This window comes from Passer domesticus, chromosome 4 (genome assembly GCF_036417665.1).
Source record: "Passer domesticus isolate bPasDom1 chromosome 4, bPasDom1.hap1, whole genome shotgun sequence".
NCBI lineage: Eukaryota > Metazoa > Chordata > Aves > Passeriformes > Passeridae > Passer > Passer domesticus.
Window position 1 is genome coordinate 83,806,041 of NC_087477.1, and position 26,880 is coordinate 83,832,920.

The window sequence follows — 26,880 nt, forward strand, 5'->3', positions numbered from 1 at the left end:
CCCCGTCGTGCTCCAAAAGGATTTCACTGGGTTTGGTGGGGAGTGGATTAAACTGTGTGGCCCAGGCTTTAAATCCTAATTCTGCTCAGGAATCAATTGTTGTGGAGCCAGGAAAACATTTTCACTTGGAACTTTTTACAGTGGCAGATCCACTTTCAGGTCACCTGCAACATGCTGTGGTTTTATATCAATCTCAGTCCCTTGTTTGGGTTGAAATAACCAAGCCAGACAATTTTGAAAGAGAAAAGCTTCAATTTACCTTTTCCCCCCAAGAAAACCCATTTGATGTCTCTGTTTGAAACAATATTTCCCTTGTTTCACTTCAGCTTAAAACACAAAAGTATTTATTTTAAATGGGAAGGAGTACCCACGTAAACAAAATGTGTTTATTTTGTTCCAGTGATCTGCCAGTGACAAGTGGAAAAGTACAGCTCTGGGATGGGTCCAAAGGAAGGTTTTCCTTCAGTTCATCACTTAATGACAGAGCTTTTCTCAGCCTCCCCTGGCCATGCCTGCTCCATGGCGAGGTGCAGAGCTGCTGCCCCCGAGCCCTGCTGTGATTTCCTGCTGCTGGGTGTGCTCATGAGCCAGGTGTGCACACCTGGGCAGGCCCGGGGCCTGGGTGGGACTCAGACCCCTCACCCAGGCTCCTTTCCCCGGATGCTGGAGGATTCTGGGGGGCATCCCAGAAGGCCAGCCTGAGAGAGTCCTTTACAAAGCCCCCAGCTTTGGGCAGAAGGAAAAGGAGATTCTCCTGCTGCCCCCAGAGCCCCCTGGTTCCTGCTGGGCACAGGGTGGGGCTGCTGGGGTGGCCTGGGCAGCTGCTGGGCTGGTGATCCCTTCCAGCTCAGGGTATTCCATGATCTCCTGATGCAGGGAGGTGCAGCTGTGTCAGGCTGGGGGGTTGAAGCCGTGGGAGCTCTCCAGGTCCCATTGACCCCCAGAGGTTCACCCCCAGCCCAGGCCAGCACCTGCCACAGCCGTTTGCTCCTCCTCAAAGCCATGGATTCCTCATCCCCATCCCTCCTCCTCCAGGCTGCTCCTTTCCCTCTCCACGGGAGGGTTCCTGTGCTCCCATCCCAGCCTGGGGCACCCAGCAGCTCCCTCTGCACCCCCAGGCCCTCCTGGTTCCTCTCCTGTTGGGAATATTTCCTCGATGGATGGGGACCCTCGGAACACTCACAGCACCCCATAAATGCCACCCAAATGTTGTTTTTCATGGTGAAGAAGCTGATGTGGAGTGGGACTGAAGCTGGTCCTTGCTCTGGGCCGCCTCACTGGGGCAGTTTCTGGTTGTACTTCCAGTTTTTCCGCTGCCTTTGTGGAGAACAGATCCATTTGCTCAGCCGTGGTGGGGCTGAGCTGGGAGAGTTTCTCTCTTTGAGCAGGAGAAACAAAGCCACGGTGTCTGTTGCTGCTTTCCCTGCAGCCAGGGGAAGTGTGAGAAAAGGGTGTTAATTGGTGACAGCTCGGTTCCTCCGGGCTGCAGGGTGAAAAGTGAAGTGACCCTGGCAGGATGCGGCTGGAAAGGAGCCACAAAGAGCCCTGAAATCTCCTTGGCTTCTCCTGACACGGTGCAACAAAGAGTGGACACAGCACAGAAATCCAGGTCTCGCCCCTGGAAAATTGATTTCCTTCTGGTGTTGCAGGATGTTTGAAAAATGGCAACTCAGACAGGATCAAACAGAGGAGGAAAAATGGGGACTATGCCTGGATGTGCTTTTATTTCCTACCTCCCTGGGGTGCCACGGTGGCAGAAGAAGGGACAGAGGAGGACAGAGGGAGGAGGGGAAGGCGAATCTGTCTGTGCAAGTGGGTGCAGCTGGACCATGGGAGAGATTTAGGAAAACCTGGCATTTAAAAATCAGATCCATAGAAAACCACAAGTCCCAGGAGTATATAGTAGAGCTCTGTCTGGTTAGGAAACTCTGGAGGGCACAGAGAGAGGCACGGAGAGAAACTTGTGGGGCAAATTGTGGAAGGGGAAGAGTAAAGAGAAACATGGAACTGGTTTGGTTGGAAAATCCCTATGAGCCAAACATCCAGTCCAATGTGTCCCCAGCACTGCCCCTGTCCCCAGGTGCCACAGCCACAGGGCTCTGAAATCCCTCAGGGATGGGCACTCCAAACCTCCCTGGGCACTCCCAGTGCCTGACACCCTTTCCATGGGGAAATTCCTCCCAGTGCCCACCCTGAGGCTCCCCTGAGGCCGTTCCCTCTGCTCCTGTCCCTGTTCCCTGGAGCAGAGCCCGACCCCCCCGGCTGTCCCCTCCTGGCAGGAGCTGTGCAGAGCCACAAGGGCCCCTGAGCCTCCTTTGCTCCAGGCTGAGCCCCTTCCCAGCTCCCTCAGGGATTCTGCAGCCCCTTCCCAGCTCCCTCAGGGATTCTGCAGCCCCTTCCCAGCTCCCTCAGGGATTCTGCAGCCCCTTCCCAGCTGCCTCAGGGATTCTGCAGCCCCTTCCCAGCTCCTCAGGGATTCTGCAGCCCCTTCCCAGCTCCCTCAGGGATTCTGCAGCCCCTTCCCAGCTCCCTCAGGGATTCTGCAGCCCCTTCCCAGCTCCCTCAGGGATTCTGCAGCCCCTTCCCAGCTCCCTCAGGGATTCTGCAGCCCCTTCCCAGCTCCCTCTGCAATTCTGCAGCCCCTTCCCAGCTCTGTTCTCTGCCCTGGCCTCACTCCAGCCTCTCAGGGCCTTTCCCAAACCTGATCCCTGGCTGTCCTTGTACATCCCAAGGGATGGGATCCTGAGGGATGATCTCTGAGCACATGAGGTGTGGAAGAAGCAACAGCTGTCCTGTGCACTAAAGGCTCAGCAAAGTCCCTTTTCTGAGTGGGGGACAGGAGCTTAAAGATATCACCTGGAAGGCTGGGGAGGAGTGGGATTCTGCTCTGCCTTGCTGGGAGCAAGAGATTCCCGGTGTGTGGGCAGGGAAATGCAGTTTGTACAGCAGGAACTCTCCTTCCACCGAGGCTGGGGCTGCAGGGAAGAGGGAAAGGCTCTCTGGGGAAGGAATCAGCAGAGAGATGGAGGAGCAGGTTGGTGAGGGGTCCCCTGCCCCAGGAGAGCTCAGCCCTGCACAGGTGGGGTGAGGAGCCACCAACCCAGCTTGCTCAGGGAATCACGGAATCAAAGAATGGGTGGGAAGGGACCTTAGAGCCCAGCCAGTGCCACCCTCTGCCGTGGCAGGGACACCTCCTGCTACCCCAGGTTTGTCAAGCCCCATCCAGCCTGGCTGGAGCATTTCCAGGATGGGCAGCCCATCCCTGGTATTCCCTGTGTGCAGGGAGGATGGAACCCCCACCTGGCTGGGCACAAACACCCAGCCTGGAGGGGTGAGGAAGCACAGCACAGATTTCCACCCAGGCTGGTAAACAGAGCCCTGAGCCCCAGATCCCGAGTGCATCCAGCCCCCTCTATCACCCCAGCCCCAGGCTGTGTGTGGATCCCAGCCTCTCCCCGAGCACACAACAGCATTTCGGGAGGGCACAGGCTGTTTGTTTTCCTTGGGAGGCTGAGCAAGACCAGGTGCCACCTTTGCCAGGTTGGTGCAGGCTGCCCTCACCACCTGGACTTTAATTTTCTTTTCCAGACCCTCAGCCAATGGCTCCTTCTCCCCTCCATGTGGAAGGCCAGAGAGCACAGTCCACCCTTCCTGCTGGCTCCTCTCCATCCATATTTCCCAGCAGCAGCTGTTGCCCACTTCAGTGCACAAAGCTTTGCTCGCTTCTCTCTCCTTCCCCTTCTCCCTCCCTCCCTCCCTTCCTCCTCCTCTGGCCCTGTGCGGATGCCAGCCCAGCTCCAGACAGTCCAGGGGGCACTGAAATGGTGTCCCTGGCAAGGGAGCTGCTCGGTCTGGCTCGTCTGAGGACAGGCACGGCAAGGAAGGAGGGAAGGGGGATGTGATTCCTGAAGCCCATGGCTGGTTTGAGGGAGGGAACGTGCTGGGTTTGTTCCTCCAGGGCTGGAGGGCTGGGATGTGGTGCTGGATGCTCCCCCTGGGGTGTGTGGCCCCTCCCTGCTTTGTGTGGCCTCCCTGGGGAGGTGGCCCAGGGAATGGGGACGAGCCCCCGTGGGATGGGTGAACTTCCATCAGCTCCACCTGTGAGAAATGATCCTCACCTTCAAAACATTTGGAAGGTTTACTAAAACCTTATAAAAATACAAGAGAAGACTGAATAAAGAAAATAACACAGCACCATAACCAAAGGATGCAGTCACCATGTGTTCATCCACACAGTGGGTGTGCTGCCTTTTATACCTCTAGCTCCTCCCAAAGTCTTGTCCATCGACTCCTTCTCCACTGTCCAGTGGTGGAGATCACCTCCTGACATCCTGATTGGAGTCAGGCACTGTCATAGTGACAATCCCACCCTCCCAAACGCCCTGACTACCCAGACCATGCCCTGATAACAATGCAAGGCAGGGGAAACATAACTGTACATCTACAGAACTTCTCTTAACATGCACACAATATTCACCCTTTAACTGCGGGGGTCAAGCATGGCATTGCTCACCTGTCACCCGCCCTCCGCAGACCCCTCTGACCCTCCGGGTGCCGTGCCCCGTTCCAGGTGACTCTGGCTCCCCATCCATGCCCACAGCTCCCAGCGTGGCTCTGCAGCTCCAGCACAGCGGGATGCGAGTGTGAACAGGAGAGGAGCAACGTGTAATTGGGCTTAATCTCCCTGCTCTCGAGGCTGCAACAAAACATCTCCCGTGTCTGTGCAGTGAAAGCACCGCAGTGCTGCTCTGCTGCTGGGCAACAACACCATGGAAATAAAGCCAGGGCTCCGGCTGGGCCGACGGGACTGGGGAGATGGACTGTGTTCCCATGCCTGGGAAGGGACATGGACTGTGTTCCCATACCTGGGAAGGGACATGGACTGTGTTCCCATGCCTGGGAAGGGACATGGACTGTGTTCCCATGCCTGGGAAGGGAGATGGACTGTGTTCCCATGCCTGGGAAGGGACATGGACTGTGTTCCCATGCCTGGGAAGGGAGATGGACTGTGTTCCCATACCTGGGAAGGGACATGGACTGTGTTCCCATGCCTGGGAAGGGACATGGACTGTGTTCCCATGCCTGGGAAGGGACATGGACTGTGTTCCCATGCCTGGGAAGGGAGATGGACTGTGTTCCCATACCTGGGAAGGGACATGGACTGTGTTCCCATGCCTGGGAAGGGACATGGACTGTGTTCCCATGCCTGGGAAGGGAGATGGACTGTGTTCCCATACCTGGGAAGGGACATGGACTGTGTTCCCATGCCTGGGAAGGGACATGGACTGTGTTCCCATGCCTGGGAAGGGACATGGACTGTGTTCCCATGCCTGGGAAGGGAGATGGACTGTGTTCCCATGCCTGGGAAGGGACCCGCTGCCAGGGCCACATGGGATGTGCTGCTGCAAGGCTGCAGCTGAACGGGAATGGGGAATGGGGAATGGGAATGGGAACGGGAATGGGAACGGGAATGGGAACGAGGAGCTGAACGGGAATGGGAACAGGAATGAGAAGGAGGAATGCACGGGAACGGGAACAAGGAATTGGAACAATAATGAGAATGAGGAGCTGAACAGGAATGGGAATGAGGAGTGGGGTCCCTGGACCCCAGGCTCCGGGGGAGGCTCCCCCACAGGGGGCAGAGGGGTTTGTGCTGGGCTGGGGGTCTGTGCTGTACACAGGGGTGATCCTGAAGGGAATGTGGCCAGTCCCTTCCCAGGCTCCTGGCAGGCTCGGTGGCTGCACTGACCAGGTGGGACAGGTGGGCTGGCCCAGGACTCTGGGGATCTGCAGCCAGCTTTGCCTTTCCCTGCTCTGGGATTTCTGGAGTTCAGTTTTCCTCTTGGCAACCCCCAGGACAGGTTTTGGGGGCTGGTAGGAAAACATTGGGTGAGGGGGGGCACATAGGGCAACCAACTTTTATCTGAGAGAGAGAGGGAGATTTCTGTCTGTGCTGCACCTCAGATCCACCCCTGGATGTGGATCTGGATCTGTCCCACACGGAGAGGGATGGGACAGCCTGGCCAGGGCAGATGGGCTGTGCTGGGGGGGAGGCAGGAGGTGGCTGGGGCAGGAGGGCAGTGGGATGGAGCTGCGAGGTCACAGGACATTTAACAAGAAAGCCAGAGCTTTTCTGGCTGATGAAGGACTCTGGGACCAGGGGAGGAGCGCCCTGAGGGTGAATCCCCAATGTCTCTGAAATAAATGAGTCTTGATGCCTTGTTGGGACCACCTAAAAATGGGCCAGACAAAATTTAGGCAAGAAAAAGCAGTTTATTTATTGAAGGCCCTTCAGGTACACTTAGGGCAGACAGAGCCCCCCAGGGACTACACCCAAAATGGACAATGGGTCATGGGTTTGCACTTTTATAAGTTTGGTTCATTTGCATATTGGGGGTTAATCTGCCAATTCCAGCTTCAGGTAATGAAGTCATTGACCCCAAGTTTGCTGCCCCCAACTCACTTTGTTTCCATCTCTGGGGCCTGAGGCAGTGAGGTGTCCTTGACTGCCAGGCCTGGAGAGGAATTGTTGTGTCTGCCCGAAATGGAAAAGCAGCAGCTCACGCTGAACATGGAGTTTGGAGTTCTGCACTAAAGAACTGCAGGATTACAAATAGATGAAAAATAGAAAAGCTAAAATCCCAAGGCATCAGTCTCTGCATGCCAGGAACAGCGGGCTGGGGGATCCCAGTGCCTTTCCCTGGGAAGATCCAGGAGCTGCCTCTGGCTCCTGGCAGTGGAATCAGTCAGCTCCTTCCCAGAAGAACTTGTTACCCATGACAGGAGCACGAACTGCTCATCACCTGGGATGCTGAGAGCTTTAATTGCTGCTGAGAGGAGACAGTGACAGCCATTTATCCCAAAAAAGAATCCACTGCTCCTGAATGAAATGTTTAGCTGAGAAATGAATGGCACCTCTGAGAGAGGAGCAGGAGCAAAGTCAGCTAAGGAGGTAAAACAAAGGATGGCAACCAATAAATACCTGGCACAGGCGTGAGGTTCAGGTTCTGATCTCCAGCGTGGGAGGGTTCTCACTGTCACGGCATGCTCTGGTTCTGCAGGAGGAATTATTTCCCAGATCCATGTGCTAACAGGCAGAAGTGGGGTTTCCACTGTTCCCCCAGAATAACACCATAAAACATAGAAATAAGCTTCAAATGGAAAGCTTTGTGTTTTGCCAAGATTACAGGCAATAAGATGTGCTTTCAGTTGGGCCTGAGTTGAATTCCCCTCATTTTTAATTGGTGAAAAGGTTTCTTTGAGGGAGAAAGTGAAAGGCATAGGACTCATATTTGACTTGCCAGAGCTGCCCTGGATACTTCAATAACTCCAAGGACAAGAATAAGAAAAGATGAAATAGGAGAGCTCTCCCAAGCAAACAAAATCACACCAAGAAGTTTCATTTCAAACACCAGTGTGTTTGCATCTGAAATTCTGTTTGGCTCCACCAGACTGACAGATCCTTCCTCTGCTCCTTACCTGTTGCTTCAGCTCATGTTTCCCTCTTGCCCTTTTGATGGAGGAGCTCTGTCATAAATATTTCACTTGTTGTGTCCCAGCCCAATGGGTTTCAAGAGGACTCTTTGATTTGTTTGGTTTATTTTCCTTCAGCTCTGCTGCAGCTAAAGGTTGTTCCATGGCCAGTGCCTGCACTGCTGACAGCTGGGAAAAAGAGCCTGGAAATATGAGGGGAGAACCAGTGCAGGTGCCCAGATGTACTCCCAGAACAGATTCAGGCTCCTTAGGTCATTTCTGTGCCCAGGCCTGCTAAAAACCCTCTGTTATTTGCTGCCTCCCCCTGTAAATCCCAGCTGCCCCTCTGGAGCAGCTGTGCTGGTCCCGTGCTGTGTCCAGATGTGAGTCCAGCCCTGTGTCCATCTCTGTGTCCATCTCTGTGTCCAGCCCTGTGTCCATCTCTGTGTCCATCTCTGTGTCCATCTCTGTGTCCATCTCTGTGTCCAGCCCTGTGTCCAGCCCTGTGTCCATCTCTGTGTCCATCTCTGTGTCCATCTCTGTGTCCATCTCTGTGTCCAGCCCTGTGTCCAGCCCTGTGTCCAGCCCTGTGTCTATCTCTGTGCCCATCTCCGTGTCCATCCCACGTCCATCCCATGTCCATCTCCATGTCCATCCCTGTGCCCAGGCTCAGCAGGTCCCACCCTGGCACTGCCCCCTGCCTGTTCCCCGCTCTGTCCATGCTCAGGCTCTGTTTCCCCCCCTGTTCACCCCCAGCCCTTCCCGTGCCCCGTGTCCCTCCCAGACGGGATCCCTGGAGCTGCCCTTGGAGGAGGATCTGGTGCCCAGAGCCGTCCCCCTGCCCCGGGGCAGTGGCACCTCAGGGTGGCCCTGGCTGGGCTCTGCTCCCTGCAGCCAGGCAGGTCTCAGCTGGCTCTGCCCGTGCTGCTGTCTGAGTGCTGAGCACACCTGGGACCCCTGAGCTGCAGGGACAGCTGGGCTGGTGCCTCCAGGGCTGGCAGGAGCACAGAAGGATTTGAATTCCCACTGCTCCAGGAGTGCCAGGCGCTCTGGGCTCAGGGCACTGGCTTCCCTCTCCGGGAGGAAACGGCCTCAGGCTGCCCCAGGGAAGGTTTGGTAGATACTGGGAAACATTTCTTTGCCAAGATTGTTGTCCAGCCCTGGCATCCCCATCCCTGGGGCATTTCAGAGCCCTGGGATGTGGCACTTGGGGACAGGGGCAGTGGTGGCCCTGGCACTGCTGGGGATGGTTTGACTCGGATCTTAGAGGGCTTTTCCAGCCTGACCAATCCTCTGATCCCAAAACCTGCAGTGGGAATCGGACCCCTGGGGATGTCCAAGGGTGGGCACTGAGGGCAGGGGGTTAAACCCCACCCTGGGCAGCTGTGCCCGGCCACTCTCACCCCCCTGGGAGTTCCCTTTGCTGGGAATTCTCTTTTGGGGCAGGAAGGGAAGGAGCAGCCCCTGTGCCCTATGCCCACCCTGCAGGCAGGCCAGGCCAGGCTCAGGGCTGCGATCCCCTGGGACGGGAGCAGGATCCTCCTCAAGCACAGCGGAGCTGGTGTGAGCAGGCAGCACCCAGCGCTGGCTGTTTGGCACAGCGTGTCTGGAATTCCAGAACCGGGAATGGCTGGGTTGGAAAGGTCCTGAGATCCCACCCAGTGCCACCCCTGCCATGGCAGGGACACCTCCCACTGCCCCAGGCTGCTCCAAGCCCCAGTGTCCAACCTCAGGCACTGCCAGGGATCCAGGGCAGCCACAGCTGCTCTGGGAATCCATCCCAGCCCCTGCCCACCCTCCCAGCCAGCAATTCCTCCCCGACGTGTCAAACGCACATTCCCTCAGAGCACTATCGAACTGCAGTGCTTCCCTGAAATCCTTGGCCACCCACACTCGTCCCCCTCTGTGAGTTCCCAGCTGTTCCCCCCGGTGACACAGCCGTGCCAGCTGTGCCAGCTGTGCCCACGCTGCCCTGGCGTCCTGCAGGAGAGGCTGTCCCGGAGCCTGCCCGAGCAGGAGCAGCGCATTCCGTGCTCTTAATTGCCAAAGCTCCATGCAATTTGCTGCTCATTATTTCTGTTTGCTGCCCTAATTAACGGCGGTTTGTGTTCTCTCCGCTGCTCCCGTGCCTCTCACTCTCTTCCCCCAGCTCAGCCTCTTTGCTGCTTGCCCATCTCCTCCTCCCTCAGCATTATCTCTTTGCCCTTCTGGGGGGTTCCTTTCCAGCTAGACGTTGCCATTTCCAGCACACCAATTTTTTTTCCACATCTACATCTCTTTTTTTTTTGGTTGTTGTTGTTGTTGTTGTCTTTTCGATTGCTTTCTCCCCAACTGTTTCTTAAGAACTCCTTGCATTTCTGCTTCCCGAGCATGCAGAAATTGCCCAATCTGCTCCAATTTGCACTTGGGTTTGCGTTTATAGAAATTACCCGGAGTTTTGGGGTGGCTTCATTTGCGCAGAGACTTCCAGTTGGTGGTGTGTCAGAGCAGGGATGAGGAACCTTGGGCACGGAACAGGGGCGTGTTGGGAGGGCCACACGTGTCACCCTCCTCCGGAGTGTGGCTGTGACAGCTGCATGTGCACCCGGCGTTCAGAAGCACACTGACCGCTTGGAAAGCCTCCCGAAAAGTGCCTCTGCCGATCCTGCCCAGGGCAGTGCTGGGTGTCAGCGTGGATGGCACCGTCCCTGCTGCCCAGGGCACTGCTGGGTGTCAGCGTGGATGGCACCGTGGATCCCTTCCCTTCCCTTCCCTTCCCTTCCCTTCCCTTCCCTTCCCTTCCCTTCCCTTCCCTTCCCTTCCCTTCCCTTCCCTTCCCTTCCCTTCCCTTCCCTTCCCTTCCCTTCCCTTCCCTTCCCTTCCCTTCCCTTCCCTTCCCTTCCCTTCCCTTCCCTTCCCTTCCCTTCCCTTCCCTTCCCTTCCCTTCCCTTCCCTTCCCTTCCCTTCCCTTCCCTTCCCTTCCCTTCCCTTCCCTTCCCTTCCCTTCCCTTCCCTTCCCTTCCCTTCCCTTCCCTTCCCTTCCCTTCCCTTCCCTTCCCTTCCCTTCCCTTCCCTGGCACAGAGTGTGTCCCTGCCCTGTCCCTGCCCTGTCCCTGCCCTGTCCCCGTTTCCTCAGGGATTTCCCCATGGACAGAGGGCTCAGGCCATGGCAGGGGCTGCCCAGGGAGGTTTGCAGTGCCCATCCCGGGGGGTGCTGGATGTGCCACCCTGGCTGGGACAAGGGGCATGGGGCACAGCTGGCACTGGATGGCCCTGCAGGGATGTCCCAGCCTCCCTGATCCCGGGATCCTGCCATCTGCCCTTGTGCCAGCCCCCCAGGCCTGCAGGGCTGGGCAGGAGCCAGGCTGCTCGTGGGGAGGGAGCCCAGGGCTGGACCTTGCCTGCAGCCCCAGCAGGAGCCCCGTGGTGGCACCGGGGGCTGTGCCAGTGCCAGCTTGTCCCTGGGCAAATGTTTAGCATTCCCATCTGCTCCTTTAAAATAACGCAATTTAGCCTAATTTTTGGTGTCAAGACACTTGGTTAGAGAAATTATATTCTGTCACCAAGGAGTCAGGCGTGTCTGGGGTTTAATAAAAGGATGGCACCCCGTGGGAGCGGGGAAAGGAGCGAGTCCTGCTGCAGCCTGGCCTGAGCAGGGCCCTCACTGCCTGGCAGTGCCCAGCCCAGAGCAGGGATCTCTGCCTGGCAGTGCCCAGCCCAGAGCAGGGATCTCTGCCTGGCAGTGCCCAGCTCAGAGCAGGGATCTCTGGCTGGCAGTGCCCAGCCCAGAGCAGGGATCTCTGCCTGGCAGTGCCCAGCTCAGAGCAGGGATCTCTGCCTGGCAGTGCCCAGCTCAGAGCAGGGATCTCTGCCTGGCAGTGCCCAGCCCAGAGCAGGGATCTCTGCCTGGCAGTGCCCAGCCCAGCTCAGAGCAGGGATCTCTCTGCCTGGCAGTGCCCAGCCCAGAGCAGGGATCTCTGCCTGGCAGTGCCCAGCCCAGCCCAGAGCAGGGATCTCTGCCTGGCAGTGCCCAGCCCAGCACAGAGCAGGGATCTCTCTGCCTGGCAGTGCCCAGCTCAGAGCAGGGATCTCTGCCTGGCAGTGCCCAGCCCAGAGCAGGGATCTCTGCCTGGCAGTGCCCAGCCCAGAGCAGGGATCTCTGCCTGGCAGTGCCCAGCCCAGAGCAGGGATCTCTGCCTGGCAGTGCCCAGCCCAGAGCAGGGACCTCACTGCCTGGCAGTGCCCAGCTCAGAGCAGGGATCTCTGGCTGGCAGTGCCCAGCTCAGAGCAGGGATCTCTGCCTGGCAGTGCCCAGCCCAGAGCAGGGATCTCTGCCTGGCAGTGCCCAGCCCAGAGCAGGGATCTCTCTGCCTGGCAGTGCCCAGCCCAGAGCAGGGATCTCTCTGCCTGGCAGTGCCCAGCTCAGAGCAGGGATCTCTGCCTGGCAGTGCCCAGCCCAGAGCAGGGATCTCTGCCTGGCAGTGCCCAGCCCAGAGCAGGGCCCTCACTGCCTGGCAGTGCCCAGCTCAGAGCAGGGATCTCTGCCTGGCAGTGCCCAGCCCAGCTCAGAGCAGGGATCTCTGCCTGGCAGTGCCCAGCCCAGCTCAGAGCAGGGATCTCTGCCTGGCAGTGCCCAGCTCAGAGCAGGGATCTCTGCCTGGCAGTGCCCAGCCCAGAGCAGGGATCTCTGCCTGGCAGTGCCCAGCCCAGAGCAGGGATCTCTGCCTGGCAGTGCCCAGCTCAGAGCAGGGATCTCTGCCTGGCAGTGCCCAGCCCAGCTCAGAGCAGGGATCTCTGCCTGGCAGTGCCCAGCCCAGCTCAGAGCAGGGATCTCTCTGCCTGGCAGTGCCCAGCCCAGCTCAGAGCAGGGATCTCTGCCTGGCAGTGCCCAGCCCAGCTCAGAGCAGGGATCTCTGCCTGGCAGTGCCCAGCCCAGCTCAGAGCAGGGATCTCTCCTGGCTCATTTTTGGAGAGGGTGTTTCTGGGTCAGCCAGGTCAGGTCTGAGGTCCAGGTTTGCCATGACCCCCCCCAAACCCAGGATTTCCAGAATTGTCCCTGAGCTCCTAAACCTGTCCCAGGACCCCTGGTTTCCTGGGACAGACAGATTTCCATCCCAGAACGGCCATTTCCTGCGTCTGCTGCTGAGCAAGGCTCCTGCTTCCACCTAACTCTGCTCCTCCCAGTCCTGTCTGAGCCCTTTTCCTTCCAGCCTTCACACCTGACAGCTTTGAAGTGACAGGAATGCCACTGCTTAGGGGGACCCTGGGATGAGCCCCAGGATGCAAGGAAAATACCCTGGAAAGGATTTCAGAGTCCCCCAAGGACTGATCCTGTAATTTACAGCATCTCCCATCCTTTTCATCTTTCCCTTGTGTCTATTCTGATACAGATCCCTCAAGGAAAAATGGAATAAAACACACACACGTTACAGGGCCTGTTGCATCACCAGTGCTTAGCTTGCTCAATTGACTGGAAAATTCAAAATTCACATCCAATTTCACCACTGAAGGGGAAAAACCCATCCCTGTCAAGAGCCTAATACTGGTTAATATTAGTTTTAAAATTGGGTTGGTAAACAAATCAGCAGTGGATCTGCAAGGGGCAGGGGGCACTTCCTGCAGAGGGAACCACGGGATGCGAGTGCCTGCTCCAGTCCTGAGTGGGATGCTTGGCTTTTATCCCACCCTTGGCTTTTATCTCACCCTTGGCTTTTATCCCACCCCTGGCTTTGATCCCACCCCAGATTTTATCCCAGACCAGATTTTTATCCCACCCCAGCATTTATCCCACCCCAGATTTTTATCCCACCCCAGCACCCCCGTCCCTGCAGAGCTGTCATCTCTGGGGCCAGGCACAGAGCTCGTGCTGGAATTGCTGGAAGAGGTCGGAGTGGTCCAAGGAATCTGGGGAGTTCTGCTCCCTCCGGAGCACACCCAGGCTGGGCTGGATTCCTCCCCAGGCTCCTGGGAGTGTTTACCGGGACTTGGCTCATCTCCTGACAGGCAGATGTGTGGATCTGGGATGATGTGGGATGTCCAGGCGTGTCTGACCTGAGGGTCCCTGCAGGGAGAGAGTTCCAGGGGGGATTGGCACAAGAAATCTGGAGAGGGACTTTGGACAGGGCCTGGAGAGAGAGGAATGGCTCCACTGCAGGGTCAGATGGGATTTTGGGAAGGAATTCCTGGCTGGGAGGGTGTGAGACCCTGGCACAGGTGCCCAGAGCAGCTGTGGCTGCCCCTGCATCCCTGGCAGTGCCCAAGGCCAGGTTGGACACTGGGGCTGGAGCACCTGGGACAGGGGGAGGTGTCCCTGCCATGGCAGGGGTGGCCTTACATTGTCCTTAGGGTTCCAAGGCCTTGTGTGCCTGCAGCCCATGGGAGCTGTGCCCCTGTAGCCCCTGTGGATGATGAACAGCCCTGGCCTGTCCTGGGTCCCCTTCAGCCCTGCCTGCAGCCCCTCCCACAGAAATGCTCCTGCCCAGGGGCTGGGGCTGGGGCAGAGCCCCCTCCCAGCCATCTGCCAGAGCTGAGACTGGAGGGGGGAAAGGGAAATTCCAGGGGGTTTGTGCTGTCTGCCACCTCCAGCCCTCGCTTGTGTTCGGAGGAAGGGGAAGACCCAGGGACTGCAGTGCCCCGAGGAGGTGCGACCACCAGAAGGGACCTTTTTCCATCGAGGAGCAGCTGTGAGCAGCAGCTGCGGTGACAAAAGGCTGTTGGAGCTCATCACTGCTCCCATCTAAATGCAAATGCTGCCGCAGGGAATGCTGCGTGCCCTGCCTGGGGCTGGCACATCCTGTCCTTCCACTGCCAGCCTGGGGACAGCAGGGTGGGGGACGGGTCATGGAGCATTCCCAGAGCTGTGCCCGGCCCTGCCCACCCGCGGGCTCCAGCCTTTGCCCCCTCATGGAGCTGCTGTCCTAGGGGGCTGCTGTGCCCCCGGGCCAGGCAGCTGGGCTGGGGCAGCGCTCGGGCGTGTGGCACTTGTCACCTGAGCCAGCCCAGGGCATGTGGCACTTGTCACCTGAGCCAGCCCAGGGCATGTGGCACTCACTCCTTACCTGAGCCAGCCCAGGGGGATGTGGCACTTGTCACCTGAGCCAGCCCAGGGCATGTGGCACTTGTCACCTGAGCCAGCCCAGGGGATGTGGCACTCACTCCTGCCTGAGCCAGCCCAGGGCATGTGGCACTTGTCACCTGAGCCAGCCCAGGGGGATGTGGCACTTGTCACCTGAGCCAGCCCAGGGGGATGTGGCACTTGTCACCTGAGCCAGCCCAGGGGATGTGGCACTCACTCCTGCCTGAGGCAGCCCAGGGCATGTGGCACTTGTCACCTGAGCCAGCCCAGGGCATGTGGCACTCACTCCTTACCTGAGCCAGCCCAGGGCATGTGGCACTCACTCCTGCCTGAGGCAGCCCAGGGCATGTGGCACTTGTCACCTGAGCCAGCCCAGGGCATGTGGCACTCACTCCTTACCTGAGCCAGCCCAGGGCATGTGGCACTTGTCACCTGAGCCAGCCCAGGGGATGTGGCACTCACTCCTTACCTGAGCCAGCCCAGGGCATGTGGCACTTGTCACCTGAGCCAGCCCAGGGGATGTGGCACTCACTCCTGCCTGAGCCAGCCCAGGGGGATGTGGCACTCACTCCTTACCTGAGCCAGCCCAGGGCATGTGGCACTTGTCACCTGAGCCAGCCCAGGGGATGTGGCACTCACTCCTGCCTGAGCCAGCCCAGGGGATGTGGCACTCACTCCTGCCTGAGCCAGCCCAGGGGATGTGGCACTTGTCACCTGAGCCAGCCCAGGGGGATGTGGCACTCACTCCTGCCTGAGCCAGCCCAGGGGATGTGGCACTCCTGCCTGAGGCAGCCCAGGGGATGTGGCACTCACTCCTGCCTGAGGCAGCCCAGGGGATGTGGCACTTGTCACCTGAGCCAGCCCAGGGGATGTGGCACTCCTGCCTGAGCCAGCCCAGGGGATGTGGCACTTGCTCCTTACCTGAGGCAGCCCAGGGCATGTGGCACTTGTCCCCTGAGGCAGCCCGGTCTGTCACAGCCAGGGCAGCCCAGCTGGGGCTGGCCAGGCCCAGGTGTGCTCCCACCTGGCACAGCCCCGGGACCACTGCAGCCCCGTGGCAGCAGTGGGAGTGTGGGGTACAGCCTGGGAAGCTTTAAACACCCTGTGCAAGGACAGGGGAGGCTGTGTGGAGTCAGCGTGGATTTAGGACCATACCAAGGCAAAACTTTTGTTAAGTGGAGAAAAATTCCTATCTGTAAAATATCATTTCAGTAAGTCACCCCCAAGAGGCACTGACAGCCCAGGGGGGTAAGCTGGGGCCAGGCAGGGCTCAGGAAGGAGCTTCCCAATGGGAACTGCTGGAATTTCCCCCTCCCAGCCCATCCCGGGAGCTGCCTGGGGCTGTTCAGTCCTGGGCACAACATTCACTTCAGGCCTGGGGGGGAGCAGGACCTGGGCAGCCCCGGGCTCTGCTGCCTTTGGCACGGCTGTGCCAGGGTGTGCTGCCCTCCAAACCCAGCTGCAGCTGCTTCCCTGCCCCTGCTGCTCCTGCCCCTGCTGCTCCTGTCCCTGTCCCCTATCCCTGCTGGCCCTCATTCTGTCCTTGTTGTCCCTGTCCCTGCTGTCCCTCCTGTCCCTGTTCCTGCTGTCCCTGTTCTTCCTGTCCCTGTCCCTGCTGTCCCTGTCCCGTCCCCTGGGCTGGCAGTGTGTGTCCCCAGCTCCTGCCCTGGAGCAGCCACAGCTCTGCAGGGCTCAGCCCTTTGTGCTTGGGCTCCTGCTCCCTCCCTGGGGATTGTCCCTCTGAACCCGGGGTCCCTCCCTGTGTCACAGGGCTCCCAGCACCCCTGTGCTGCTGCTGTGTCCCTGCCAGTGTCCAAGGCCCAGGGGCACCTCTGAGCTGCAGCCCAGGTGTCCTTGGGCAGGACAAGGGGCAGGGCTGTGCCCGTAGAGACGGGCTGGGGTTGATTTAACACGTGCCTCATCTCTGAGCTGGGATGCAAATCTTTAGCAGCCCCTCGTTCCAGGCTCACACCAGCCTTCAGCCCTTCCCTCTGCACGGCCAGGGTCTGGTGAGGGAGCTGGGAATTGTTCTCCTGCACACAAACAAAGATAAGAGTGCTGGATGTTTGGCTTGGCAAACACTCGTTACCTCAGCAGGAAAATTGCCTCGGCAGACAGGAGCCAGGGCTGCTCCACCAGCCCATTGCTAATTCATCAGCATGGATTCACCTCCGCGGGATAATCAGCAGACTCCAGAAAGGAGTTTATTAGACACTCGGTCCCAGGGATTATATTTATCTTCTGAGCACATGCACACGCAGGCACAAAGTTGGTGTTTAATGGGACAATTCAGCCCTGCTGGTCCTGGATGAAAACGGGAAGAGGTTCTGCTGGCAGAGATGTGCCCAGGTCTGGTGGGCCGGGGTCAGGCCCGGGGAGGGAGCGGCCAGGTGTCACCCACAGGGCAGTGCTGGGTCCTGGGGGAGTGGGGAGAGGGACAGTGGGGACACTGGTGCCACCATTCTCCTGAGATCTCAGCCTGGAGAACACCAGCCCTGGAGATCCCAGTCTGGAGATCTCAGCCTGGAGAACACCAGCCCTGGAGAACAGCAGCCCTGGAGAACACAGCCTGGAGAACAGCAGCCCTGGAGAACACAGCCTGGAGAACACCAGCCATGGAGATCACAGGCTGGAGAACACCAGCCCTGGAGAACACCAGCCCTGGAGAACACAGCCTGGAGAACACCAGCCCTGGAGAACACAGCCTGGAGAACAGCAGCCCTGGAGAACACAGCCTGGAGAACACCAGCCATGGAGATCACAGGCTGGAGAACACCAGCCATGGAGATCACAGGCTGGAGAACACCAGCCCTGGAGAACACAGCCTGGAGAACACCAGCCCTGGAGATCCCAGCCTGGAGAACACCAGCCCTGGAGATCCCAGTCTGGAGAACACCAGCCCTGGAGATCACAGGCTGGAGAACACCAGCCCTGGAGATCACAGGCTGGAGAACACCAGCCCCTGGAGATCACAGGCTGGAGAACAGCAGCCCTGGAGATCACAGGCTGGAGAACACCAGCCCTGGAGATCACAGGCTGGAGAACACCAGCCCTGGAGATCCCAGTCTGGAGAACACCAGCCCTGGAGATCCCAGCCTGGAGAACACCAGCCCTGGAGATCCCAGTCTGGAGAACACCAGCCCTGGAGATCACAGGCTGGAGAACACCAGCCCTGGAGATCACAGGCTGGAGAACACCAGCCCCTGGAGATCACAGCCTGGAGAACAGCAGCCCTGGAGATCACAGGCTGGAGAACACCAGCCCTGGAGATCACAGGCTGGAGAACACCAGCCCCTGGAGATCACAGCCTGGAGAACAGCAGCCCTGGAGATCAGAGCCTGGAGAACACCAGCCCTGGAGATCACAGCCTGGAGAACAGCAGCCCTGGAGATCACAGGCTGGAGAACACCAGCCCTGGAGAACACAGCCTGGAGAACACCAGCCCTGGAGATCAGAGCCTGGAGAACACCAGCCCTGGAGATCAGAGCCTGGAGAACACAGCCTGGAGAACACCAGCCCCTGGAGATCAGAGCCTGGAGAACAGCAGCCCTGGAGATCACAGGCTGGAGAACACAAGCCCCTGGAGGTGTCACAGCCTGGAGAACACCAGCTCTGGTGATCCCAGCCTGGAGATCTCAGCCTGGAGAACAGCAGCCCTGGAGAACACCAGCCCTGGAGAACACAGCCTGGAGAACACCAGCCCCTGGTCTCTCTTTCTGTCACTATGCCCAGCTATTTTTTCACACGTCACAATGGAGCCCAGGCACTTTGCAGCAAGGGCAGGGGTGGATCGTGCTCATTTTGGGTGGGATTTTTCCTCCCTGAACATTTTGACCCAAAATTCCCTGGCACAGGTGCCCAGAGCACCTGTGGCTGCCCCAGCCCTGGGAGTGTCCAAGGCCAGGCTCAACGCCTGGTCCAATGGAATGTTTTCATTTGATGAAATGGTGATTTTTAAGTCCCTTCAAAGCCAAACCATTCCAAGGTTCTCTCAAAAGACTCCATGGATTTACTGGATTTACTGACACCAGGCCAAGAGAAGGGAGACACAGTTCCTGGAACACCAAAATCCAAATATGTCCTTGCCCAAGTACAAACTTGGTAGCCCTGCTCTAAATTTAACTCATTGATATTTTTTTAATGCAAAAAGCCACATGGATCCTCTTTACAAGCAGCAGCAGCACACAAAAAATATCATAAAAAAGCAACATTAAAAATAAACAAAAAGACAAAGCAAAACATAACTGTGCAAATAAATAACCCTTTGCAATTTGGATATTTTATGGTGAGGGAAACACTCTGAATATCTAATCCAAGCAGTTCTATTGCCAAGGAAATGTCACATAAAACCAGAAGAATCATAGCATAGATCAGGGAGATAAAAAAGGACAGCACAATCTAATCAGATGTGACAGATGCAGCCCAATTCCACATAACAACCAGAGCCAGCGGGGATTTGTTCGGGAGGCGCCCCTTGCTCCTTCCCAACCTTCTCCTCTCCTTCCAATATTCAATCCTGCCTTCATCTGAAGGGAAAATAAATTGCATTTAAAAGCTCTCCAGAGGTGTCTGAACTGTTCACGAGAAGAGCACCGAGAGCTGGCAGGGACTGGGAATGGTTTTCCAAAAGTCACGGAACCCCAGAGCGGTTTGGGCTGGAGGAGACCTGGAAGGCCATCCCATCCCCGCCTGCCCTGGGCAGGGACACCTGGCTGCTGCTTTCTCCTGGCCTGGAAGCCAAGGATGCTTGCAGCAGGAGGGAGCTGCCTGGCCTTGCTCTGGCTGCTGCAGGGAGCTCCAGTGCCAGCGGTGCCAGAGCTCCCTGTGGCATCCGTGGTGGCCACGCCGAGCCCCTGCGGTGACAGGGACAGTGGACAGGAGTGGCCTCAGCCCTGGCTGGGCTGGGAAAGCCATTCCCAGGCCTTGGGGCTCCTTTTACCTTCCTGATCCCTGCAAACCCAGGGAGTGAGGGGGATGGCCTGGGACTCCAGGGCTGGGCAGTGACTGTCACCTGTGATTTCTGGGTGATTTCCGTGTCCCTGCACATGCAGCCAGCCCCAGGAGCTGATCCGTGGCTGTGTGCCCTTGCCGGGGAAAGAGCAGCTGGCTGCAGTTCCTGCTTTGATTCCTGTCCTGCTCCAACCTCTGCCCTCGGGATCTCGTTCTCTCTGTCTGACAGCTGACAAGTGGTGCCACATTTCAGCCCCTGATGGGGGCTCTCCCTGCATGCCCCAGCCAGCCCAGCCTGACCTGCCGGGCTCTGGGTCCGTTCCCACGTCCCCATCACTCCCTGTCTCTGTTCTCGCTCTCAGTGACACAGTTCCCTGGGAATCTCAGTTATCCAGCACAGGGGCACGGCCCAGGCACTGAGACCCTGCTGCTGCCTTCCCTGGGGTGGCCGGGCCTCTCCTGGCCAAACCGAGCCCTGCCCCGGCATGCAAACCTCACACCATCCTCATCACCATCACCATCCTCATCACCATCACCGTCCTCACACCATCTTCATCACCGTCACCATCCTCACACCATCCTCATCACCGTCACCATCCTCACACCACCTTCATCACCATCCTCACACCATCCTCATCACCGTCACCATCCTCACACCATCTTCATCACCATCCTCACACCATCCTCATCACCATCACCATCCTCACACCACCTTCATCACCATCACCATCCTCACACCACCTTCATCACCATCACCATCCTCACACCATCCTCATCACCATCACCATCCTCACACCATCCTCATCACCATCCTCACACCATCCTCATCAGCATCACCATCCTCATCAGCATCACCATCCTCATCACCATCACCATCCTCACACCACCTTCATCACCATCACCATCCTCATCACCATCACCATCCTCACACCACCTTCATCACCATCACCATCCTCACACCATCTTCATCACCATCCTCATACCACCATCACGCTGTGAGCGTCTGTGCTGGCGATACCTTGGACAGTGCTGCAGGATCTTGGGGTGGTTTGGGCTGGGAGGGACCTCAGAGCCACCCAGTGCCACCCCTGCCATGGCAGGGACACCTCCCACTGTCCCAGGTGCTCCAGCCCCAGTGTCCAGCCTGGCCTGGGCACTGCCAGGGATCCAGGGCAGCCACAGGGATCTGGGCACCTGTGCCAGGGCCTCACCCTCTGGTAAAGAATTTAACCCCTGTCATAGGGCCAGGAGAGCAGCTCCTTTAAAAGCACCTTTTTTAAGAACAGCTCTTGGGTGGGGAACCCGAGGGGTCGTGCACACCACCAGTGCTCCCACAGGACAGTGCTGAGGAGGAGGAGGAGCAGTGCAGCTTTGCTGAGGAGGAGCAGTGCAGCTTTGTCTCTCAGCACAGCTGGGGCTTCCATCCTCACGAGAGTCCTTAGGAAGACGATGTTGGCTCTTATTTTAGGGGTGTCACCCAGACTGAGTACTCCTCAAGCCATGGTGACAGGATGGAATCTGGCTCTGGTCAGTGGTGGGCGATTCCCTGTGGTGCTGCCAGGCTAAAATCATAGTTTATGTTTGGTTGCTGTTTTTGACAGGGTCCACATCGTACCAAGAGCCCCTCATTAAATTCAGTCTGGGTGCAAGACTCTCTGGGAGCAGGGGAAGTGGTTCCCAAGGAAAGGGATACAAATGCAGGGTGAGATAGTGACACTTAACAGTGCCAACCAAGGCAAGGCCCAGAGCTCTAACATCCAATGTTCAACAACAGACCAACACTTCCAATTAAGACCCTATCAACGTCATCAACTAGCAACTGCTACTCTGAAAAGAGCTCCCGTCTCCAGGGTTTCACTTCTCACAATCCCCATCTCTCATTTCAATAGCTCTGCCCAGGGGGTGCTCCTGTCCTCCCCCCACACCCCTGGGCTGCCCTGTCTGCAGGATGCTCTGCAGGCTCTGCTTCTCCTGTGGTCTCCACCCTGGTGGTGGCCTGGGTGCCTCCTGGGGTCCCTGGCTGTGCATGGGAGCTCCTGGATGCCTGGGCAGCAGCCCTTCCCTGGCAGTGCTCCCACCTGGGCACAAGCTGGGCTCAGGGTCCCTGGACTGTGGGCTGAGCTGGGTCTGGCCAGCCCGGCTGCCCAGGGAGGGCTGGAGAGGGAAATGAGCCAGGCTGGGAAGCAGCTCTGCTGTGAACCCCGGCTGCTCTGGGACTCTCACACAGACTCCCCAGAAAATGATGTGGCTTTAATTCATCTCTTGGCTTTAATTCGGTGCTGAGTGCCCCAAACCCAGATTTGTGCACTCAGTAACCCAAACAGAGCCTGACCTGGAGCAGAGCATTTCCCAGGGGCAGGGGTGACTCTGCAGCCCCCCCTCCATCCTCTCCTCCCCCCGGGTGCCAGCCCAGCTCCTTCCAGCCCCCCATGCAGGGTTTGAGGGGCAATTCCCGAGTGTGCCCAGCCTGCCCTGCCCTGGGCTCTGCCCTGCGCCCTGCAGGGCTTGGAAAACACCTTCAGTACGAGAGGGAGACCTGGAGGGGGTGTGAGAGTGTGTGTGTGTGTGTGTGTGTGTGTGTGTTCGTGTGTGTGTGTGTGTGTGTGTGTCCCTGTGTGTGTGTCCATGTATCCATGTGTCCCTGTGTGTCCCTGTGTGTGTGTCCCTGTGTGTGTCCGTGTGTCCCTGTGTGTGTCCCTGTGTGTGTCCCTGTGTGTGTCCGTGTGTCCCTGTGTGTGTCCCTGTGTGTGTCCGTGTGTCCCTGTGTCCCTGTGTGTCCCTGTGTGTCCCAAATTCCAGGGCTGGTGTCTGCACATGGGACACGGGCAAAGGTCTCTGCCACAAGCCAGAGACCACCCACAGAAAGAGGGGATCCAAAGGCTGTGCTGGACATGAGTTTGTGTTTGGGCAAGCGTTCCTTCTGCCCAAACCCTCACAGCAGCCCTCAGCTGGCAGCAGAGTTTATCAGGAATATTTCAGCAGCGGGTGCCCCCACTGCCAGCACTAAACATGATTATGCCTTTTTTCTTTTTTTCTTCCCTGTCTGTAATTAATTTGTGAAAACTCTTGTAATTATGGAGGAAAGCTGAAAAGTGAGGCCTCAAGCAACTTCAATATGAGCAGACTGATGAGCAACACACACTCTGGGTCTTTGCACAAAGACTTTAACCTTAAGCTGGTGATTTGGGAGAGGATGGTGGCTCTCACTCGAGTTTCTGTTATTGCTGCTGGCACCAATTTCCTCAGCACAGGATCTGCTGGGGCCTCGTTGAGTGAAAAGACCTTTTCAGGCTGGAAAGCACCCCTGCTTTACTCCCTAATAGCAGCTTGGAGAGCAGGAGATGGAGCAGCATCACGTCCCATTTGTGCAGGCTGGAGAGGACGCGTGGTAATAACTCGTTCCTGCAGTTAGAGCAAACCCTAACGAGGGCAGGAGGAGGGCTGGGGCAGAGGCAGCAAGCAGCTGCCACACACCCTGGTGAGCAATAGCCCCCGTGCTGCACAGATGGCCCTGCAGGGCCGGGGCAGTTCAGAGAACAGGCTCCTGGGCAGCAGCGATGCACACCAGGAGCTGCCCCCCTCTCCATCACTGGGAGCTTTTGAGAGCCCTCTGCCAAGCCCGCTGTACCTCCCACAGAGCCTTTAGAGGCTCACTGTGAAAAGAGCTCGGGCCTTTGTGTGCGAGCAGCCCACCAGCACAATTAAACCTGTGCCGGTCACTCTGCAGCCTCCACTGGCAGGAAAATGCCTGGAAATGTCACAGCAAGAATGAGCCCCCGGTGTTGTTTTGCTGGCCCGAGGAGGAGGAGGGCCGGGCAGGGGTGGCAGAGCTGCAGAGCTGGGTACTGCAGCAGAGGATGGACCAAGGGGGGCACGCTCTGCAGCACAGGGGGCTCTGCGAGGGTGAGGGGGCACTGCTGCTTCTTGTGCTGCCCAGAGCTGGGCACAGCAGTGAGGGCAGCCCTGCAGGGTGTCCCCTGTCCCCGGGGAGGGGTGTGCTGCCGGGAGCAGCACCTGCCCTGAGTGGGATGGGTGACACCCCCCCTCCCCTGCCCTCCCGAGTGCAGTGCCCAGGCAGCCCTGGTGGCCCTGGTGCCTCTGCTGCCCCATCCCGGGCAGGGGAGGGCACCCTGTGCCCTGGCTGGGACAGTGACAGGAGCCCTGAGAGCCACCCTGGGGCAGTGACAGTGACAGTGACAGTGACAAGAGCCCTGTGAGCCACCCTGGGGCAGGGACAGTGACAGGAGCCCTGAGAGCCACCCTGGGGCAGGGACAGTGACAGGAGCCCTGAGAGCCACCCTGGGGCAGGGACAGTGACAGGGACAGGAGCCCTGAGAGCCACCCTGGGACAGTGACAGTGACAGTGACAGGAGCCCTGAGAGCCACCCTGGGGCAGTGACAGGGACAGGAGCCCTGAGAGCCACCCTGGGGCAGGGACAGTGACAGTGACAGGAGCCCTGAGAGCCACCCTGGGGCAGTGACAGGGACAGGAGCCCTGAGAGCCACCCTGGGGCAGGGACAGTGACAGTGACAGGAGCCCTGAGAGCCACCCTGGGGCAGGGACAGTGACAGTGACAGGAGCCCTGAGAGCCACCCTGGGGCAGGGACAGTGACAGTGACAGGAGCCCTGTGAGCCACCCTGGGGCAGGGACAGTGACAGGAGCCCTGAGAGCCACCCTGGGGCAGTGACAGTGACAGGAGCCCTGTGAGCCACCCTGGGGCAGTGACAGTGACAGGAGCCCTGTGAGCCACCCTGGGGCAGTGACAGTGACAGGAGCCCTGAGAGCCACCCTGGGGCTGTGACAGTGACAGGAGCCCTGAGAGCCACCCTGGGGCAGGGACAGTGACAGGAGCCCTGAGAGCCACCCTGGGGCTGTGACAGGGACAGGAGCCCTGTGAGCCACCCTGGGGCAGGGACAGTGACAGTGACAGGAGCCCTGAGAGCCACCCTGGGGCTGTGACAGTGACAGGAGCCCTGTGAGCCACCCTGGGGCAGTGACAGTGACAGTGACAGGAGCCCTGAGAGCCACCCTGGGGCAGTGACAGTGACAGTGACAGGAGCCCTGAGAGCCACCCTGGGGCAGGGACAGTGACAGGAGCCCTGAGAGCCACCCTGGGGCAGGGACAGTGACAGGGACAGGAGCCCTGAGAGCCACCCTGGGACAGTGACAGTGACAGTGACAGGAGCCCTGAGAGCCACCCTGGGGCAGTGACAGTGACAGGAGCCCTGAGAGCCACCCTGGGGCTGTGACAGTGACAGTGACAGTGACAGGAGCCCTGAGAGCCACCCTGGGGCAGGGACAGTGACAGTGACAGGAGCCCTGAGAGCCACCCTGGGGCAGGGACAGTGACAGGAGCCCTGAGAGCCACCCTGGGGCAGTGACAGTGACAGTGACAGGAGCCCTGAGAGCCACCCTGGGGCAGGGACAGTGACAGTGACAGGAGCCCTGTGAGCCACCCTGGGGCAGGGACAGTGACAGGAGCCCTGAGAGCCACCCTGGGGCAGTGACAGTGACAGTGACAGGAGCCCTGTGAGCCACCCTGGGGCTGTGACAGGGACAGGAGCCCTGAGAGCCACCCTGGGGCAGGGACAGTGACAGTGACAGGAGCCCTGAGAGCCACCCTGGGGCAGGGACAGTGACAGGGACAGGAGCCCTGAGAGCCACCCTGGGGCAGGGACAGTGACAGTGACAGGAGCCCTGAGAGCCACCCTGGGACAGTGACAGTGACAGGAGCCCTGAGAGCCACCCTGGGGCTGTGACAGTGACAGTGACAGTGACAGGAGCCCTGTGAGCCACCCTGGGGCTGTGACAGTGACAGGGACAGTGACAGGAGCCCTGAGAGCCACCCTGGGGCAGGGACAGTGACAGGGACAGGAGCCCTGTGAGCCACCCTGGGGCAGGGACAGTGACAGGGACAGTGACAGGAGCCCTGTGAGCCACCCTGGGGCAGGGGCAGTGACAGGGACAGTGACAGGAGCCCTGAGAGCCACCCTGGGGCAGGGGCAGTGACAGGAGCCCTGAGAGCCACCCTGGGGCAGGGACAGTGACAGTGACAGGGACAGGAGCCCTGCCCAAGGGAGGCTGTGCTGCTGCAGCCTGGGGACACCAGCAGGGCCCTTGCCCGTGTCACTGCAGTCTGTGCCACGTCCAGGCCAGCCAGGACAGCAAACAAACCCCACAGCTCCTGGGCAGGCGCTGTCTGCAGGCTGCACAGCCAGCCCCGGGCAGGGCCAGGCAGGAGAGGGGATGGCAGGAGCTGTCCCCTGCAGCAGACTCGGGTGTCACTCTGAGATGCACCTGCCCCATTTCAGCCGCCCACCTGCCAGGGCTGGCTGGCAGCCGGAGGGAGCGCAGCCAAAGGCACGGGGAGCTGCAGATCCTGCAGCTCTCAGGGCTGTGAGGCACACAGAGGTGGAGCACAACACCAGCGGGGCCGTGCTCCACAGCACAGGAGCCTGCAGAGCTTCCCTGGCAGAGCAGCTCCCTCCTGGGTCCCTGTGTCCCTTTGTGTCCCGTGGATGCACACCCGCTGGCTTCCCACAGAACCTCGGGCTTCCCACAGAACCTCGGGCTTCCCACAGAACCTCGGGCTTCCCACAGACTCACAGGAAGGCTTGGGTTGCAAAGGACCCTAAAGTCAATTTAATTCCACCCCTGCCATGGCAGGGACACCTCCCCCTGCCCCAGGTGCTCCAGCCCCAGTGTCCAGCCTGGTCTGGCACTGCCAGGGATCCAGGGGCAGCCCCAGCTGCTCTGGGCACCCTGTGCCAGGGCCTGCCCACCCTGCCAGGGAACAATTCCTGCCCCATACCCAATTCATCTGCCAGGGGCTCCAAAAAAGCCAGACTGGGAAAACAGAGTTTCTGCGTTTTGCACAAGCTTCCAAGGCAGTGAAATCCCTCCAGGAGCTGCAGCTTGGAGCTTCCAGCAGGACTTGGGCTGCAGCTCAGAGCTGCTAACTCGGGATGACACCAGTTGTCAGCTCCTGTCAAGATTAGGATAAAGGCTTTATCAGGCAATTTGGTGCTGTTGTGGCTGCCCTAATGTTATTTTAAGTGACTCCTCCATTTCAGGGAGACCTCTGAAGGACAAGGACTGCTGGTCCAGAGGGGACGGCTGGGCTGCTGACAAAAATCGTCCTCTCACAAAGAAAGCTCCCCCCTGCAGGACTGCCGTGGTTATCCCCCTTCCCGCCAGGGCACAGCGTGTTTCAGCTCTGATTCAAGTGCTGTTTCTGTCAGCAGGCTCGGGGGCTCTGCTCCCTGGCACCCCAGCAAGAGGAGATCCCCCGTGCTGGGCAGAGCTGGGATCTGCTCTGAGCCAGGGCACCCCTCACCCAGCCTCTCTGCCCAGCTCTGCAGGGCTTTGCTCGGGCTGAAGGCAGTGAGAGGCCCTGGATTC